At 40.7% G+C, this 17527-nt stretch overlaps 1 protein-coding gene across 1 annotated transcript in view; it reads left to right on the top strand.

The window, feature by feature from the left end:
• ANKRD50 (ankyrin repeat domain containing 50) overlaps nt 1-17527 on the top strand; it is a 98676-nt gene that overhangs the window by 45848 nt on the left and 35301 nt on the right. The gene's annotated exons all lie outside the window — the stretch shown is intronic.

The raw sequence follows: 17527 nt of genomic DNA, 5'->3' as shown, positions 1-17527 counted from the left end.
GCAGAAGCTCTCCTAGGTTTCTGCCTCTTCATTGGCTGAGACCCAGCAGCGGGAGCCAGGACTGTAGAAGGAGCTGAAGCTCCGAGCATGCTGTTGTCTTACACCGACCTGACCTTCCTGTGATGTCACATCCACCCATGCGTGCAATCCACGCTGGCCCTGGAGACTTCCTGGTTCCTACCTGGCATTCTGGCTTCCATCTTATTCTCTACAGCGAGAGGAGTCCACTGGCGGGTCCTGCATTAGAAGTCTGAGTGGCAGTGCTCCCCTTATCTGATGAGTGAGTGCCTCTATTTTGTCCTGTGAGGTTTTAATGACAATTTGCAAATAAATTGGATTATAATATGGCACTTAGATTGCACTTCCCCTCTTTCTTTTTATTTTCTCATACAGAGCTGGCATATTGTGAGGACAGCCGCAGCTGATGCTTACTATAGCCTATGGACTTATTTGGACTTTATGAATTATGAACATTAATACTGTTTAGCATATTTTGTGCAGCAGTTAACCCTTGCTGTGGGCCATAACTCTTTTAATACATATAACTATACTGGCATCATCCCAGTATTGTTTTTTACAGCTGACGGTCGGCTCTCTTGTAAGAGTGATCCTAGCGGCTAACTAGCTGCTGCATTCCTTTTACAAGCAGCAGGAGGGGACATCCTCTCCCCACCACCTTCCGTTACTTTCTCCAGCTCTCTTGTCCCACTGGGAGACCCATTCGACCAGCCGGCTGAATGACGAGACCAGAATAGCTTTGTTTGCCTCTATGATATAGAAAGGTTTCCCTGAATGTAAACGGCGCCATTTTTAAAAACAAAATGCATCTAATCACACCAATCTTGGTGCAATCAAATGCTTTAAGCCCCTTTCACACTGGGGCGGTAGGGGTGTCGGCGGTAAAACAGCGCTATTTTTAGCGCTGTTTTACTGCGGTATTCGGCCGCTAGCGGTGCGGTTTTAACCCCCCGCTGGCGGCCGAAAAAGGGTTAAAACCACTCGTACAGCGCGGCTATAGCCGCGGTATTGCCGCGGTATAGCCGCACTGTCCCATTGATTTCAATGGGCAGGAGCAGTGAATACACCGCTCCTTCACTGCTCCAAAGATGCGGCTCGCAGGACTTTTTTTACCGTCCTGCCAGCGCACCGCTTCAGTGTGAAAGCCCTCGGGCTTTCACACTGAACAAACAGCGGAGGCTGTTTAGGGGCGGTTTGCAGGCGGTATTTTTAGCGCAATAACGCCTGCAAACCGCCCCAGTGTGAAAGGGGCCTTAAGGGTAGAGAATGGATTGCTTGCACACAGATTGTCCCACACATGTGAGGTATCACTGCAAATGTCAGATCATGGGCAGTAATTCTAGACCCAGACCTCCTATGTAAATATAAAGTGGTAAACTGTAAAGGCTTTTAAAGGGTCATCTATGGATAGTAAAACTTACATTGTCGCCATTGCACGGGTGTATGCAATTTTAAAGTGTGACATGTTTGGTATCTATTTACTCATCGTAACATCATATTTTAAATTTTACCAAACAATTATTATATTGTTTTTCTGCATTCAAATTTTAAAAAGTGTATTTTCTTTTCCAAAAAAAATTGTGTTTGAAAAACCGCTGTGCAAATACTGTGTAACAAAAAAAAAATTCCAACACCCACCAATTTATTCTCAAGGCCTCTGCTTTAAAAAAAAATAGATATAATGTTTGAGGGTTCTACATAATTTTCATTGCAAAAATAATACAGATTATTATATGGAAGCAAAAAGTGCCTTGGTCTTCAAGTGAATAAAGTGTTACTAAACCCACACCAGTATGGACCAGGTATGTACAATTTTCTTTCTATGCTCAAAAAAATACTTATTGTTTGAGAAAAAAAAAACCCACACCAGTAACGTTAGTCTGTATATGCAGTAAAGCATGCTTGTTATACTCACTGGAACCTAAGGTGTTAATTGTCTGCATTGTGAAAAAGGCTTTTTTATCCTGTCTGCTCTGATCCTTCCCTTTGTCCACTGTCCCCAATCCATCTGCTGATAGAACAAAACCCTAGGAGGCACTCTGCACATGCTCAGTTTGGTGTGTATTGCTAGTTTTTGTTTTTTTTTATTATTATTTGGGGAGGGTTCATGTATTTAGCACAGGGTCAATCAGCAATGTCCAGACGGAGGGCTGGGGGTCCTGCAGCCTCATAGGACAGTCAGAGTAGAATGAAAACTCCTCCTACAAGCTTTAACAAGACACTGATCAAAGTCACAAGACTCCTATATACTGCTGATGAGAAAAGGTATTTAGCCGTTTATATTTACTAAAATAATTGCATTTCTATGTTCTGTGCACTGTGAGAGACCAGATATAGTGAATGCAGGGTCCTGGGTTTAGTAACGTTTTAAGGTGTTCTCGCTTAAGGCACAGTTGCCTTGTACCTTGCCCAAGTACGATTGTCTCCACTCCCCTGCTGTTCTGCGCTCAAATTGTACTTGGCCCAAGTACACTTACGTCATCTCCTCTGTCAGCCAGATAACAGTGATCTGTGCTTTCATGTTCTGTGAGTGCTCCGTGATCTATGACAGTTCTTTGCTCAGGTGCAGTTAGCAATCACATATAAACATACTGTGCTGGAGTCCAACTGGACCATGCCCTGGACCACCCTAGACTACCGTGTCCAGAACGTCTTCCAAGTGGTCCTGAACATGGTATGCTGTAATAATACTACTCAAACGAATTGGTCTTTGGGGGTAAACTGTGTTCAGCCATGGTTCATACACCTAGTGTGAGTACACTGTAAAAGTGCCAATGCTAATAACTCAGGGATGTGGCAGAAAACCAAGGCAAACTTAAAGTAATTGTAGTGGTACCCCCGTAGGGGCTGCTGGTAGTTGTGGTCTGTCATTCACCCTGCACAGCCAGGCACACGTATTCCCAGACATCCGACAGTCAAATAGTCCTTGTAGTTTGTTTTTGTTTTTTTTTGTTTTGTTTTTATATGGGGATTTAACTTGAATAGAGATAGGGTACTTATGGGATGCCCAATTGATTGCAGATAGGAAATTAAGGACTGAACTATGTACACCTCCAGCACAAAATTTCTTGTAGAACCACAACTCCCAGGACCAGCTAGCACTGAATTTCAGGCCTGACACTGTGGCCTGGGGACTGTGGCCCCTATGGTCTAGCAAAAAATGGTAGTCCTAGTGCTAGCTGTCCCACGTGGCTACTGATCCTAGTACCACCTCTTCAGGCCCTTCCAGCCCTCCTAGCTGCAGCTGCCTCTTTCTACTGCTCGTGCCACCACAGTCCTCCTTTTTGACTCTGCACCCATCCCATTCATAGGGTGCATGAAGGTAAAAAACCTTGAGCTACTTTGAGAACAAAAATCTCTAGAATTAAAATTATACCAAGGAACATAGCATTATAAACCATAATTTCAAATCACTGAGCCATACTGTCACAGTGATAGCAGAGTTCCTTTGACTTTCTTCAAAGCTGGAAAACATTAGAAACATGCTGCCCCTGTCACTGAATAATTAGATGCTCTAGGTCTGTTGCTTTTGTTACTTGTTCAGGTCTGTTTATAGAAATACATTTGTATTCATTAACAAGACTGTGAAAGAAAGTTTTCACCTTAAAATAAAAATGAATAGAATATAGCATTTTATTTGCATTTAATCTCTGCTAAACATGATCTAAACCTTTTATCTTTTCCACAGATTTTAAACCTTGTGTGTTTTTTGTTTTTGTTTTTTTTGTTTTTTTTTTTATATATCAGCATCAGCTGTTTTCCTCTGTCTTCATTTCACTGACAGTCCAGCCTGCAAATAAACTGATAATTTATGTTTTCTGCAGAGCTATGCTAACTATGTAAGTTTAACAAAGCGGCCCCAGAGTTCAGTGAAAGACCCTTTGCTGTTTGTGAAATTGCCGGAGGCTCTGCTTTGCTGGTTACTTTCTGCAGTGGCCAAAGGTCACCCTGCTGATTATGTGAGGGAATGAAAGTGCTGAAAGTAGTCATAAAGCTAACATGTGCATAGTAAATGCTATGAGCAGATAAGGAGACTATGGTGGGAAAAGCTTGCAGGGTAAAGGATTATCTGAGATGCCTAAGTCATCCATGTCATTTTCAGTCCTTCTAAAAATGTTGACTGGGATATAGAAAACCTGTTTGTCTATTGGATTATATCTTTACAGATTAAGAGCTCTATGCTAGAATACTAAGGCAGGCCATGCACGGTGCAAATTTCTTTGCACCATGCATGGCCTGCAAAGAAATTTCCTTGATTCCCCCATCAATGCAGTGTTGATGTGGCCATTGTGTTCTCCCGGCGAGGGGAGGCCAGGAAGGCTGTCCCCACCAGAAGACTTATTTTTGCTTGCGGCTATACCATCTGCTAGCGATAATCACAAGTGAAATCCGGCAGTCTGGTTGTGCCCAAGTTGTTTGATCGATCAACTTGGTACATTTAGCCTGCCCATACACTGAATCTCAGCCGGTTTCTGCTGGACCGGCCAAGATTCAAACAGTCTATGGCCAGCATTACAGTTACACATCATTGTGTTGCAAGTCTTTTGAAAGACCCAAATTTCTTTCTTTGTGTGTGTGTGTGTGTGTGTTTTTATTTTTTTTTTCATCATCATCCTGGACAGGGGCTTTTGTTTGAATTTTGAGAATGATGGTTTGTGCACATTTGGCATTTATACTTAATTCTTCACATTTGAAGTTCCTCTGTTAGTCCCATCTCTTTACATGCTTTTGCTGTTTGTATGTGTACTTCAATACAGGAGCTTTGTAGAGCTTTGTTTGCTATATATATATCTTGTCAATACAAATTTGCATAGAGGCTGATGCTGTCATCCTTTACCCTTTAAAGAACCCCACTTAAAAAAAAAGATACTGGACTTTAGATGCAAACAATGCTTTGACTGCCTTTAAATAGTTTGAGAACTGGCTGCACAAAATGAAAGGATCAAAAAGGGACCAGGTACCTAGGGTTTCTACTGGAAGTCCATATTTGCTGAGAGAAAAGGAAAACCTTCCCTCCAGATCAACTGTACTGTATCTAGCTAGGGTTGTGGCAATTCATTTTTTGTTTGCAGATACTTTCCTGCATTGTAATGTCCTGCTTCAAACTCACTGGAGAATGGGAGGATCAGCCTTCAGTATCGCATCTTATCAGTCTGTGTTGCATTAAGGCTGGCCATAGATGAATCAAAACTTGACCGGTTCAGCAGGAACTGGACAAATTTTGGTTCATCTATGGGCAAGCTGGTTATACTGAGGGTTTTTTTTTTTTTTTTGTGCGAAACTGCCGGTGGCTTTTGCTACCAGCAGTGATCATTAAATTCTAATTGCAGGAAAACCTCCTGCTGTCAGAATGCAGTAGTACTGCGGGAGGAACTCCCCCATCAACACACTCAGAATCAAGAGATTTTTTTTTTTTTTTTTTTCATCCATGGTTGAAGGAAAGAAAATTGCATAATCTATGGCTTGCATAAGTAAAGGAGCATCATCTGCATCCCTTCAGTCTTGATGTATTTTAGAAACTCTAGCTGCAGGGGATGCCTTTTAATCTGATATCCAGACCTTGGCTAATTACACAAATTAGAATTTGGTTTTCTGGGGAAGTTCTAGAAGTATATGGAACACTTATAAAACTTGGCATATTGAAAGAGGGTGACTGCTGATATTTTTTTGGAGTTTAAGATAATTATTGCAGGTGCTGATTTATATTGTAAGGTCATTTTTCATAACGTTAAATTTCAAGAGGTAATGTAGCAGCTGCCTCTTTTTTGTATTGGCAAAGTAGGGTTCTTTTTTTAGATCATTTTTATTTTTTCCCACAAAAGTATAATTGCAAACATTGCATGAAAAATGTTTATATTGTCATGGGCAGTTGTCTTTTTTAAACATATCCTGTATATAGCAAGTATAATGTTAAAAATATGACCTATGATAAATTTCTGGTAGAGAGAGGATTGTCCTGCGGCTGCATTTATTTATTTTAATTAACGTGTATGTTAACCTACATTATAAAACATGGGATCTACTGTCTTATTATGTTTTATGAGATCCTTTTATTGAGGTGAAAACTTTTATGTACAATAAAAGATCAGTGATCATGTAAACCCATAGATTAAGAAGCCTTTCCTGTTTCTGACCTTCATGGATATATTTACACTGGATGTATTTACAGCAGCTGTTTTTGGCTTCAGGCGTTTTTTTTGTTTTGTTTTTTTTTCTGCATCCAATAAACTCCCCAGCATGTTATCCTATGTGTCCATGTACACACAGGCTGTTATTGGCGTTTTTTTGCAGGGGTGTTCTCTGGCTGGAGAAAAACCCAGAACTAGTGGGTTTTAAGAGGAGTTTTTCAGCTGTAAAAACGCTCTAAGGCCCCTTTCACACTTATACGACTTGTCCCACGATTTCGTACTGCAAAATCGTATGACAAGTCATTCTCCATGATTTTCAATGACTACCATTCATATTGGCACAACTTTGGTCCAACTTCCATGCGAGTTGATGTCCATAGACCTCATTGTTAAATCCTCAAGTAGCATGCAAATCGTACCTGAATAATATAGACACGATTTCAGTACGACTTTGTAAGCACAAGCCTCACACCATGTATGTTTTAATTTGTTAATGCCAAAGTTGTGGCAAAAGTAGTCGTACAAAGTAGTACTGCTCCCAAATCGCCACTGTGAAATCGCGGTAAAATTGCGTGGCTTTGAAGTCTTATACGTGTGAAAGGGGCCTAATTCTGATAAAAGCTTAAAAACGTTAAAAAACTTTGCTGTTCGGCATTTATCAGTGTTTTTGAGCCATAAGCTTTTGTGGGTATAAAGTTTTGCTAAAAAGGCTATAAGACGCTGAAAAATGCTACTGCAAAATCCCTGCAAAACTCATTCTACAGCTTTCTACAGCTAACGCTACTGGCGTTTTTATAACATCCAGTGTGCATGAGAATTAAAAAGGATAGAAGACCTGTGCTAGTGTGGTCAGTTTGCATTTCTGCTTCCTCATTGGGATCTATTGGATTCCATGCCAATGCATGACATATCTGTATACCCGTAGTCAGATTGTGGCTAACACACCACGCCCAGACCTGCTTAGCTTTAATGACTCGGGTCTTTACTAAGCTGTTGGGATTTGTGATGTCAGTGGAAGCTGCTGAACTTCATTTTCAACCCTCAGCCCTTTGAACATGGGGAAGAACAAGGGACCTAGCGGTAACGTGATCACCACTAAAACATTTTTTTTAAAAATGGCTAAAAGGACAAATTTACTTATGGTGCAGTTATCATTTTAATATCTGGATATCTGAAATTTCATTAGACATCATATGTAGCTATGCGCATGTAGTAAAATTGGGAAACAACTTCTGCCCATTCTTTTTGAGGCTTCTCAAGTTGGGTTTTCTAGAACTCATTTCTGAATAGAGAATCCAGTTCATATTAACCCTTTCATACCTAAGCCTCCTTCTGACATTTTTTGCTTGCAAGTTAAAATCTGTATTTTTTTGCTAGAAAGTTACTTAGAACCCCCAAACATATACATATGTATATTTATTATATTATATTTTTTTAGCATAGACCCTAGAGAATAAAATGGCGATCGTTTCAATATTTTATGTCGCGCGGTATTTGCACAGCAGTCTTTCAAACGCAATGTTTTTGGAAAAAAGGCACTTTCATGAATTAAAAAAAAAAAAAAAAAAATACATTTATCCCAATTTTTTTTTGTATAATATAAAAGATGTTACGCCTAGTAAATGGATACTTAACATGTCATGCTTTGAAATTGCGCACACTCGTGGAATGGCAACAAACTACGGTACTTAAAAAATCTCCATAGCTAACGCATTAAAATTTTCTGCAGGTTACCAGTTTAGAGGTACAGAGGAGGTCCTGTTCTAGAATTATTGTTCTCGCTCTAACGATCGCAGCGATACCTCACATGTGGTTTGAACACATTTACATTTGGGGACGCAACTTCCCTATGCGTTTTGCTTCTGCATGCGTGCATGGAGGGACAGACGCTTACATTTTCTTTTTATTATTATTTATTTATTTTTTATTTTTACACTGTCATTTAAAAAAAAAAAACACTTTTGATCATTTTTATTGCTGTCAAAGGAATTTAAACATCCCTTGTGACAGCAATTACTAATTAGCCAGTGACAGGTAGTCTTTATGGAGGGATCTGGGGTATATAAGACCCCCAAATGCCTCCTTCGCACTTAAAAGTATTCAAAACGCCAAAATTGGCTTTTTGGAATACTAGGGTTTTTTTTTTAAATCGATGCCATTGGCATCTGAGTAAACTGGAAGTGATGTCATGACATTGCTTCCGGGTTACTAGATCTGAGACCTGATCGAAGCCGATTCTTCGTTGTCGGCTGGTGGGACGGGAGAACCACCAAAGGCGATGGGGGGGCGGACATCTCCTCCCTCTCTTTGGGATAATAGCCGACTCTAAAAATTGGTACTGGGTGATGCCTGCAGCACCCCAGTACAACCTCTTCAAGACGAGACCGCATATTTGCGTACGGTCGGCGTGAAGAGCTTAAGGTAACCAACTAAAGTGCCCTTAGTTCTATTTAAAGCAGAACTAAACCCTCCTATCCTTTTCAGCCAATGAAGCTGTCATCTTATCCTCTGTTTGATCTGCAACTGCCATGGTGCTGCACATGTGTTCAGTTATAACTCCAGCTACTTGATGGTTTGGTTGAGAGCATAAGCAAATGTGACGGCATACCCGACATGAAGGGAATATAACGGTTTCTTAAAAACCATGTTCAACAGTTTATGGTGTAAGGGCTTGTTCACAGCACTAAGTTAATTGCTAATGGCACTAAAGACATCTAGCAAACACACCACATTTGCGGCCACCAAACTGCATCGTGCCATACAGGTTTTAAGTCACATCTGTCCTGCATTCCCTGTGCGTTTGGCAGCCTATTGAAATATATTTAGGCTGTTGAAATCGAAATGCACAAAAACATACGCGTTCTGATGTGAACCAGCCCCAAACGAGCGCTTAATTAAAGAAAAAAGACTGCTATCTTATAAAAGAGGCACTATACTTCCCTTTCTGGTGGCCTGTATCTGGAAACTCCTCTTCACTGTTGTTCAGCTGCTGCAGGCATTTGACCAATTGCATGGGTTGAATATGGGTGTAACGAGGCAAAAGGTGGAGTTAGCCTTTAAAACATGGGCCAGCAGAAAGGTGAGTACAGTAAATGTTCCTTTATAATCTTGTTTGTAAATGACCCATGGTAACAGGGCCACTTTGAGTTAATAATGGAAAAGTTTCATTTTTCTCAAAGAACAGAAATAGCTGAATAGCGTTATACTGGTATCTCTTGTGTTGCAACCAAAAAAAACCTATACCTGTACAGTAATATAGTGTCTTGAACCTGTGTTAACAAACATCTGGATTTTGATGGGAAGAGGTGAAAGTTCTCAGTAGTTATTTGAAAGAATTAGAGAACATTAGCATGCTTTTGTTTCAAGTGAAAAATCATCATTTTGGTTTATGCAGCTGGTTACGTTACCCACTCCCGCTATGATTGGTCACATGCTTAGCAAAACATTGATTATAGTAAGTGCTGCAGATAAAGCACAGGATTTTAAGATCTAACATGTAATGTGCTTCATGAATTTTAGAGCTATAGACTGTGGGGTTGATTTACTAACACTGTAGAGTGCAAACTCTGGTGCATCTGTGTATGGTAGCCAATCGGCTCCAAACTTCAGTTTGAATAAAACTTGGTCTCTCCCTCTTCCCGAAAATGTACTGGAATTATGTAGTATTAGGACAGATAAGCGATCTGCACGCGATTTCCATTCATGTGTATGTAGCTACAAATTGCACTGCACTAAACTTGCACAGCACTTTTTTTTTTTTTTTTTTTTTTTTTTTTTTATTGCATCGGAATCGCACTGTCTGTATGTCAATGGTTTCCATAGAAATTTGTGTTTTCACTTGTTATGCGATTCTATGCATTCTGGAATGTATCCGAATTCGCATCGGGGTGAACCGGGGCTTAATGTTTTAAGAATGTATTTATTATGATTGGAATGAGGGAGAGTTCCCATTTTTTTTTTTTATTTTTTAGAACCACTCCAAGTTAAATTAAAAAAAAAAAAAAAATCACCTAATGTCTGTGGTTGGCGCTAGACTAGGCTTGTATGTTTTAATCTTGTTTTAACACTGAAAACATTTGTAATATTTATTTTTTTACTTAAAGCGGTGTTCCACCCAAAAAAAAAAAAGACAGCAACTGCACATACTGCAGCTGCTGGCTTTTAACAATAGGACACTTACCTGTCCTGGAGTCCTGTGATGTCGGCACTGCAGCTGATGTCTCCATCAGCTGTCGGGTGCTGCCGCCACCTTTTGCGGGTAAGGGAACCCGGCAGTGTAGCCTTATGGCTTCACGCCGGGAACCCTACTGTGCATAGGCAAGGCCCCACTCCTCTCTCCTACTGGCCCGGCGACAGGGAGAGAAGGAGGAGGGAGCCCCATGGTGGAATCGCCCGGACTCCCGGAAGTGGGAACAGGGTACCTGTCCCCCCCCCAGAAGGTGCCACAAGACAAATGAGCGGAAGTTCCACTTTTGGGTGGAACTCGGCTTTAACCAGTTGGGGACACTGGAGGGGCTACACAAAAATAAAGTAATCAAAGTACACTGGACTTCCCTATTGCTGATTATTCTCAGCTTTGAAAATTAAGCCAGGAGTTGCTGTGTTCATTCAGTAGCTTCTAGCAGCTGTCAAAAAAAAAGAACCATCTGACTCAGCATTTATCAATGCTGTTCAGACCCAAAATAGAGCGATACAAAGTAATGTTCTTTTATTCATCTGTAAATCAAAGGGATGAACTTCAATCTGCGGATGATGTCAGTTAGAATGGTATTAAACCCTAAAACACACATTTATTATATTGCAGCTTACCAGTTCTTAAAAGCAGTGGCTGTATTAGATTTCTTTATTAGGTGTTTATTTTCATTTTTATTTGATTCAGCCAGTAAATCCGGCTGTACATGGATCGAAAATCAGCCAGTTCAGCAGGGACCAGACAAATTTCGATCCATGTGTGTTCAGGGAGGTTGTATAGAAGTTGATCTGCTAATCTACTTCTGTACAGCCACACTGTCAGATTTTCCCCACTCAGTCAGTGCCAACGGCTATAGCCAGCAGCGCTAATCAGTGTATTCTGACGTCGAAAGTTTCCCTTACGTCATAATACAAGTCGACTGATTCCCCATCCACATCCAGTGTGTGGATGGGGAAATTGAGTCATGTGTTTGGTCCTTCCTTCCCCTTCCCCTTCCCCTTCCCTTCCTTCTTCTTTCTTCTTCTTCCTCACTTTTATTTATGTTTTGTAAAATCTTTATCCCAAAAGGAAAAAAACTGTTGCTGTAACTGCAGTGTGAGCCAGAGTTTGGCTTCAATTTGTTAGTGTGTGTAAATCTGCTAGTACAACTCAGTCAGGACACTGAAAAAACTGCTGTACATCAAGACTGAATCCAATTATTTTTAAATCTTATAAACCTATATTTTATTCACAAACATAAAATGTTTAAACTGAGAAAATGTACCAATTTAGGAAAAGAGGTAAGAGGAATGTTGTCCCATTCTTGCTTCGTATAGGATTCCAATTGCTCAACAGTCCTGGGCGGTCTTTGTCATATTTTTTCTTTTCAAGATGCGCCAATTTACAGTTGTGAAAGGTCTGGACTATAGGCTGTCCAGTTAAGCACCACGACAATTCTATTACGAAGCTTTGCTGTTGTCATAGATGCAGTATGCAGTTTAGCATCCCCTTGCTGCAATATGCAAGGCCTTCCCTGAAAAAGACATCCTCTGGATGGGAGCATTAGCTGCTCTAAAATCTTTCAGCACTGATGGTGCCTTTCCAGATGTATAAGCTGCCCATCCCATACACACTAATGCACCCCCACACCATCACAGATGCAAGCTTTTGACCTGAGTGCTGATAACAAGCCAGAAAGTCCCTTTCCGGGGATCTGAAGAGCTCAAAGATCATGAGCATCCAATGTGTTTTGGCTGTGTCCCTTGCGCACAGAGATCTCTTCAGATTCTCTGACTCTTTTGACAATATCATGTACTGTGCTTTGTCAATGGCCCGGCAGGGAAAGGAGGAGGGAAGCTGAACTTTGGGATGAGTACTTGCCAAAAACAGGTACCACCCCCCCAAAAGGTGCCAAATGTGGCAGCGGAAGGGGGGGGGGAGCAAACAAGCGGAGCTCCCCCTTTTGGATGAAGCTTAAATGGTGCATTTTCTCAGTGTAAACATTTGATGTTTTCTATTGTAATGCAGAGGCTGACATATCTCCCCTCCCCGCCCCCTTTCATTTACTGTTGCTTGTTTCAGATAAGTGCTTACAGCCAAGACAAGCTGCAGATCCTCTTATCCGTTACCCGAAAAACTTTACAACACCACTCCAAGCAGGAGTATATTTTGTTTTCCCCTTGGCCCTCAGGTGTAGGGACGCCGGTGTCTGAATGTGACATCCAGTGGTATCGATGATCATGAATGCAGCCTCTCCCACCTGACCCATGTACAATGTATTAGACAGCCTCAGCCAGCGCTACTGCACTGACGGCATCCTCGGATACATTTCATCCCACCCACCGGGGCTTTAGTCACCTGATGAAATGCGTCAGCGGCCATGGTCAGTGGAGTAGCAAAGGCTGAGGCAGACTAATGCATCTTACACAGGTCGGGTGCGCCGTTCCCAATGCTTGTCCTCCTATCTGTTGTTGGATTGGCCACCACTGGAGGGGAGGGGGAACAGGTCGAACCTCATATCTAGGGTTAAAAGCACTTGAAAGCATGGGACACAACCTGTAAAAAAAAAAGATAAAGCTTCCTAAAGATCAAATCCACCCAGTGCTAGTCTTACCTGTTGGCTGGGCACTGATTGGTTGAATCGCCCTTTGGATTCTTTAATCTGAAAGGCTTCCCTCAAGTGCATTACAAAGGCGTTGGATGCTTGGTTGCTGTTTACAATTATTCAACCTCCCATGGAGAATCCACAATTGAATGTGATGACATCTTTTGGTTTTGGAATGGCAACTGAGGATTTCCATTAATGTATAAAAATTTTTACTTGATTAGTGTTCCCAGCAACCACAACTACTGATATGTATCTGCCTTTAAAATGTTTACTGTCCAATGGTTCCTATTGTAGTCTGGGAGATCCACGAGATTCCTTGGACAGTGGGAGGAAGCATCTGTTACCTAACCAGTTCATTGAGGTTATGAAAATGTGTTTTCTTGTTCAACACAAACATGTCATAGACTTCTAAGGCTAAAGAGAACAGGTATGGTGGATGATATGATGTGAAATGGACATGATTCCATCAACTACCTGGTTCTAATAGTAGGCTACAGGAGACCTCTAAGAAAGCCTGTTGAATGCAGTGGTCACTTTAAGTATCTCTGTATCAGGCTTTGTCACTGGACTCAGGATGAGCCAATACATAGAATTTGAAGATGTGAAACTGAAAGGGTTAGCTTATATGGAATGCTTCTAATGATTAATGCTCAGCTTGTTCCAAGAAAGCTTAGACAAAGGGCTCTGTAGTAATGAGAAACAGCTGTTAACTTGATGTTCGATAACTCTTAAAGGTGTAATCCCTCTATCGTACTGATAAACGTTATCAAGTACTATATTCCATTTTCGTAAACGTTGGCATTTCAACTTGTTGTGGTATTTGTTTAATATAGTATATATTTTAGTAAATTGTGTCTCTCTCTCTCTCTCTCTCTCGATCTCTCTCTCTCGATCTCTCTCTCTCGATCTCTCTCTCTCGATCTCTCCCTCGATCTCTCTCTATATATATATATATATATATATATATATATATATATATATATATATATATATATATATATATATATATATATATATATATATATATATATATATATATATTATTTTTTTTTTTTTTTTGATAGAGTAGGGGGGGGCTAAAGTGATATTTAAATACTCCTTGTAAAATTCAAAGAATAAGTGCAGCTGCATACCTTTTTTCTATACAGTTGCCCTCCTGACCCTGTTTTGTGTAGTCATTTCAGCGTTACCAGCCTCTGAAAGTTAGTGTGCTGTTTCTGCTTGTAAGGTGCCCCATTGGCCCCCAGTGTCTTGTAGGGGTTCCAAGAAGTTCTTGCTGCCCCTGCTTTGTACGTTTTCTAGGACACAAGTACAGTGGGGCTGCTAGCACTGTCCTGACAACACCTGTGCTATGGGGGAAGCTGCTTGACTGACATGCACACTTTCAGTGCAAAAAGTCATCCAACTAAATTGAACTTGAAGGTGTTACAACCAAGCGCTGTTATCTGCATGAAACGAGTTAACATCTTTATCTCCTGGTCTATGCTTTTAGTTTTTGAATACTACAATAAAGATTTTGGCATCCTTCCGGAGTGTGCAGCCATTCATCCATTTTTTTCCCCTGTTGATCTTGGAGCCGAGCTAGGCGGGCACCTCTGCTTTGGAAGCAACACTAGACTTGCAGCACTCACACCTTGAGCAGTGTTTCCTCATCATTGAACTAAATTGAACTTGTAATGAGGGTTATACTTTTTCCTATTTGTTATGACTTTAGTGTACTACTTTGTAGTTTTAAGTCAAAGTTGTAGAAATGTATTGTTCAGTGAGCCAGACTTATAGAAAACCTTTGCTTTGTTCATGCAGGGCAAAGCAGCAGGTTGACGATAAAGCAGGGGTTTCCAATTTAGTTTCATTGTGGGCCGCATCAGCATTATGGTTGCCTTAAAAGGGCAAGTTGTATCTGTAAGACTATATAAATGTATAATCTTTTATCATATTAAAAAAATGCCTCTGCATTCGATTACTACTGGTTTTAGCAATAACTTTAAGTTGTGAAGGACAGGTGCTGGCCGGCATGGAGCCCACTCACACTCCTGTAGCAGATGATACAAGTCTGAAAAGGAGGATCGCACAACACTGCTATCATCCAAAAGAAACTTTATTGGTTACTGCTCAGACAGAACATGGTTCTGGTGTAAAATTTTAGATTTCCCATCACTTGCTGTCTGTCCAACAATGGCCACCGGGACACAGAGCTAATCTATCTAACGGGAACATGGATAGGAATACAAACCTGATGGTGGTTCTAACGCTTCCCTTCTCTATTCAAATGTCAAAAAAGAAAGTTTTGCTATACATTCCTTTTAATGTCTTCCACCTCAACAGCACAGATTCACATTTGGCTCTAAATTCTCCTGTGAGACCAGAAAGAGAGAGAAACCTTGCTACAGATGGGGACATCGCTGGATGCAGAGAATGCATTAAGGTAAAAAATCTTTTGAGCGTATAACCACTTTAATTATGGCAAACACAGTATCACATGTCCACAGCATTGTGCCCTGTCATGAGAGTAACATGGAGACTGCTACTATTATTTAGCTCTATTTCTAGAAAAAATGCTTGTTGCCATACTGACCCTCCTGCTTCAATAGTTTTGAGTCCCTAGTTCAAAACAATATGCAGATAAAGACTTTTCTCTAACTACTCATATTAGTCTAGTGTGGAAGAAGGTGGATGGAGGGCGTGTGATCAAACGCTTACATCAAAAACTTTCAGTTTATTCATGTACAATGGAATACAAACATGTAGATAATCATATAGATACTACGTTTCGTAAGAGCAGGTAACAAAATATGCACTAAAAGGTTAAAATTGAGATAAGCCCATGTAAAGGCAAGTGTTTAAAATAGTCTGACGTGTTTCGAGGATAACCCCTTCATCAGCGCCTTGAGAACAGGAAGACAGTCTGTATAAACCAGTAGACCAACTTGTGTACATAAGGAGGAGTGGCTAGTTGGAAGGTATAACCTGTGATGGATAATTAATTTTCCTTAGCTCCATATCAGTCCACATCCAAGCGTTAGTCTAGTTCAGCAGGGACCAGCCGAATTTCGATCCATGTACGGGCACTGTAGTTATACAGACGTCGATGTACTATTTTTTTCCCCGCTTAATCAGCACTGCAGGCTATGGACTGGAACACTGATCAGCATACTTTGGTGGTAGGGAAGCCTCCCCACTGTCAGAATACAGTAGCTCAAGCTGAAGGATTCCCCCATCAACCTCAAGTGTGTAGATGGGAAATTGGGTCACTTTTTGGTTTAGTGTTTTTTATATCACTTCTAGGCCCACCTAAAGCAAGAGAATTGCCTGAAGATAGGACCCTCCAATTATATCAGCACTTCTCCCACAGAGGCATTTCTTTTTATCAGTAAAGGTAAGTATGTCCTCTTTTGCATCACTCTTTATTGGTCCATCAGAACAAGGCAGTCAGCTTAGCTTTAGGTCTACTTTTAAATATCTGCTGCATCTTATTTTTCATGGCAGATGCAGGTTCGTGTTTGAAGCACCTACTGTAGATTTCTGGGAAGTAAGCTGCAATATATTTTCACAAATTTGGGCAAAGCTATCATTATGCTTGCTGTATTTTTCACTCCTAGTGTAACTTCACTTTTCTTGGGGTAAAAACAGTCCTTGTTTTGGTTATGCACAATGAAAGGATGTTATACACTACTGTGCAAAAGTTTTAAGCAGGTGTGAAAAAAAAAATGCTGTAAATTAGGAATGCTTTCAGAAATAGAAGGGTTAGGGACAGTTCACACCACATGCAGTCCAGTGCTTTTTTTCTGCATCAAAAACACATGGAAAGTAGGTTATATGGTTTCCAATGGCAGAGTTCACACCAGTGCGGTCAGTTCCAGGGCTTTTTACAGTTCCAGGAAAAAAAAGTAGAACATGCTGAATTTTTCCTGCTCTGGACTGTACTGGAACGCATTAAAACACATTAAAAATGCACTGAAATGCATAAAAACACATAAAAAACGCACTGGACCCTACTATAGTGGGGAAAAAAGCACCTGCAATGCACCCGAAATGCATCAAAAACACAGCAAAAGCTCTCCGGATTGTGCCAAAAAATGTGCATGTAGAAACGCATCCGGAACGGATCTAGAGTGCGTTTTTGTGGAGTGAACCAGCCCTTAATGTGTTTTTCAAATGGCAAAATGGAAAGTAAATGAACAGAACTTTTGAGAAATCAAATCAATATTTAGTGTGACCACCCTTTGGTGTCCTCAATGCTGAGACATACAGGCAGATACTTATCCATCATACTATATCATCAGGGAGGCATCTGATTGGCCCCAAATGTATTCTACAACAGGACAATCACCCCAAACATACAGCCAATGTCATTTTTTTACCTGCAAAAAATATATGCATTTATTTTATTTATTTATTTTAAATGAATTTCACCTTTTAGGCTGGGTTCACATATATGCAAATTGGATGTGTTTTTTAACCGCATTCAATTCGCATATCGTGAATGGAGCTGTTTCACACATGTCTGGGGCGGCTGCAGTGCGGATTTGAACAGGGTCCTTTGCGCTTTTGGGTCCGGTTCAGGTAAAAATTTGCACCTGAACTGGTGAACAGAAATGCGCC

Source organism: Aquarana catesbeiana, linkage group LG01 (assembly GCF_042186555.1).
Source record: "Aquarana catesbeiana isolate 2022-GZ linkage group LG01, ASM4218655v1, whole genome shotgun sequence".
NCBI classification, from domain to species: Eukaryota; Metazoa; Chordata; class Amphibia; order Anura; family Ranidae; genus Aquarana; species Aquarana catesbeiana.
The sequence above is the reverse complement of the archived record's forward strand: the minus strand, read 5'-3'. Positions and strand labels throughout refer to the sequence as shown.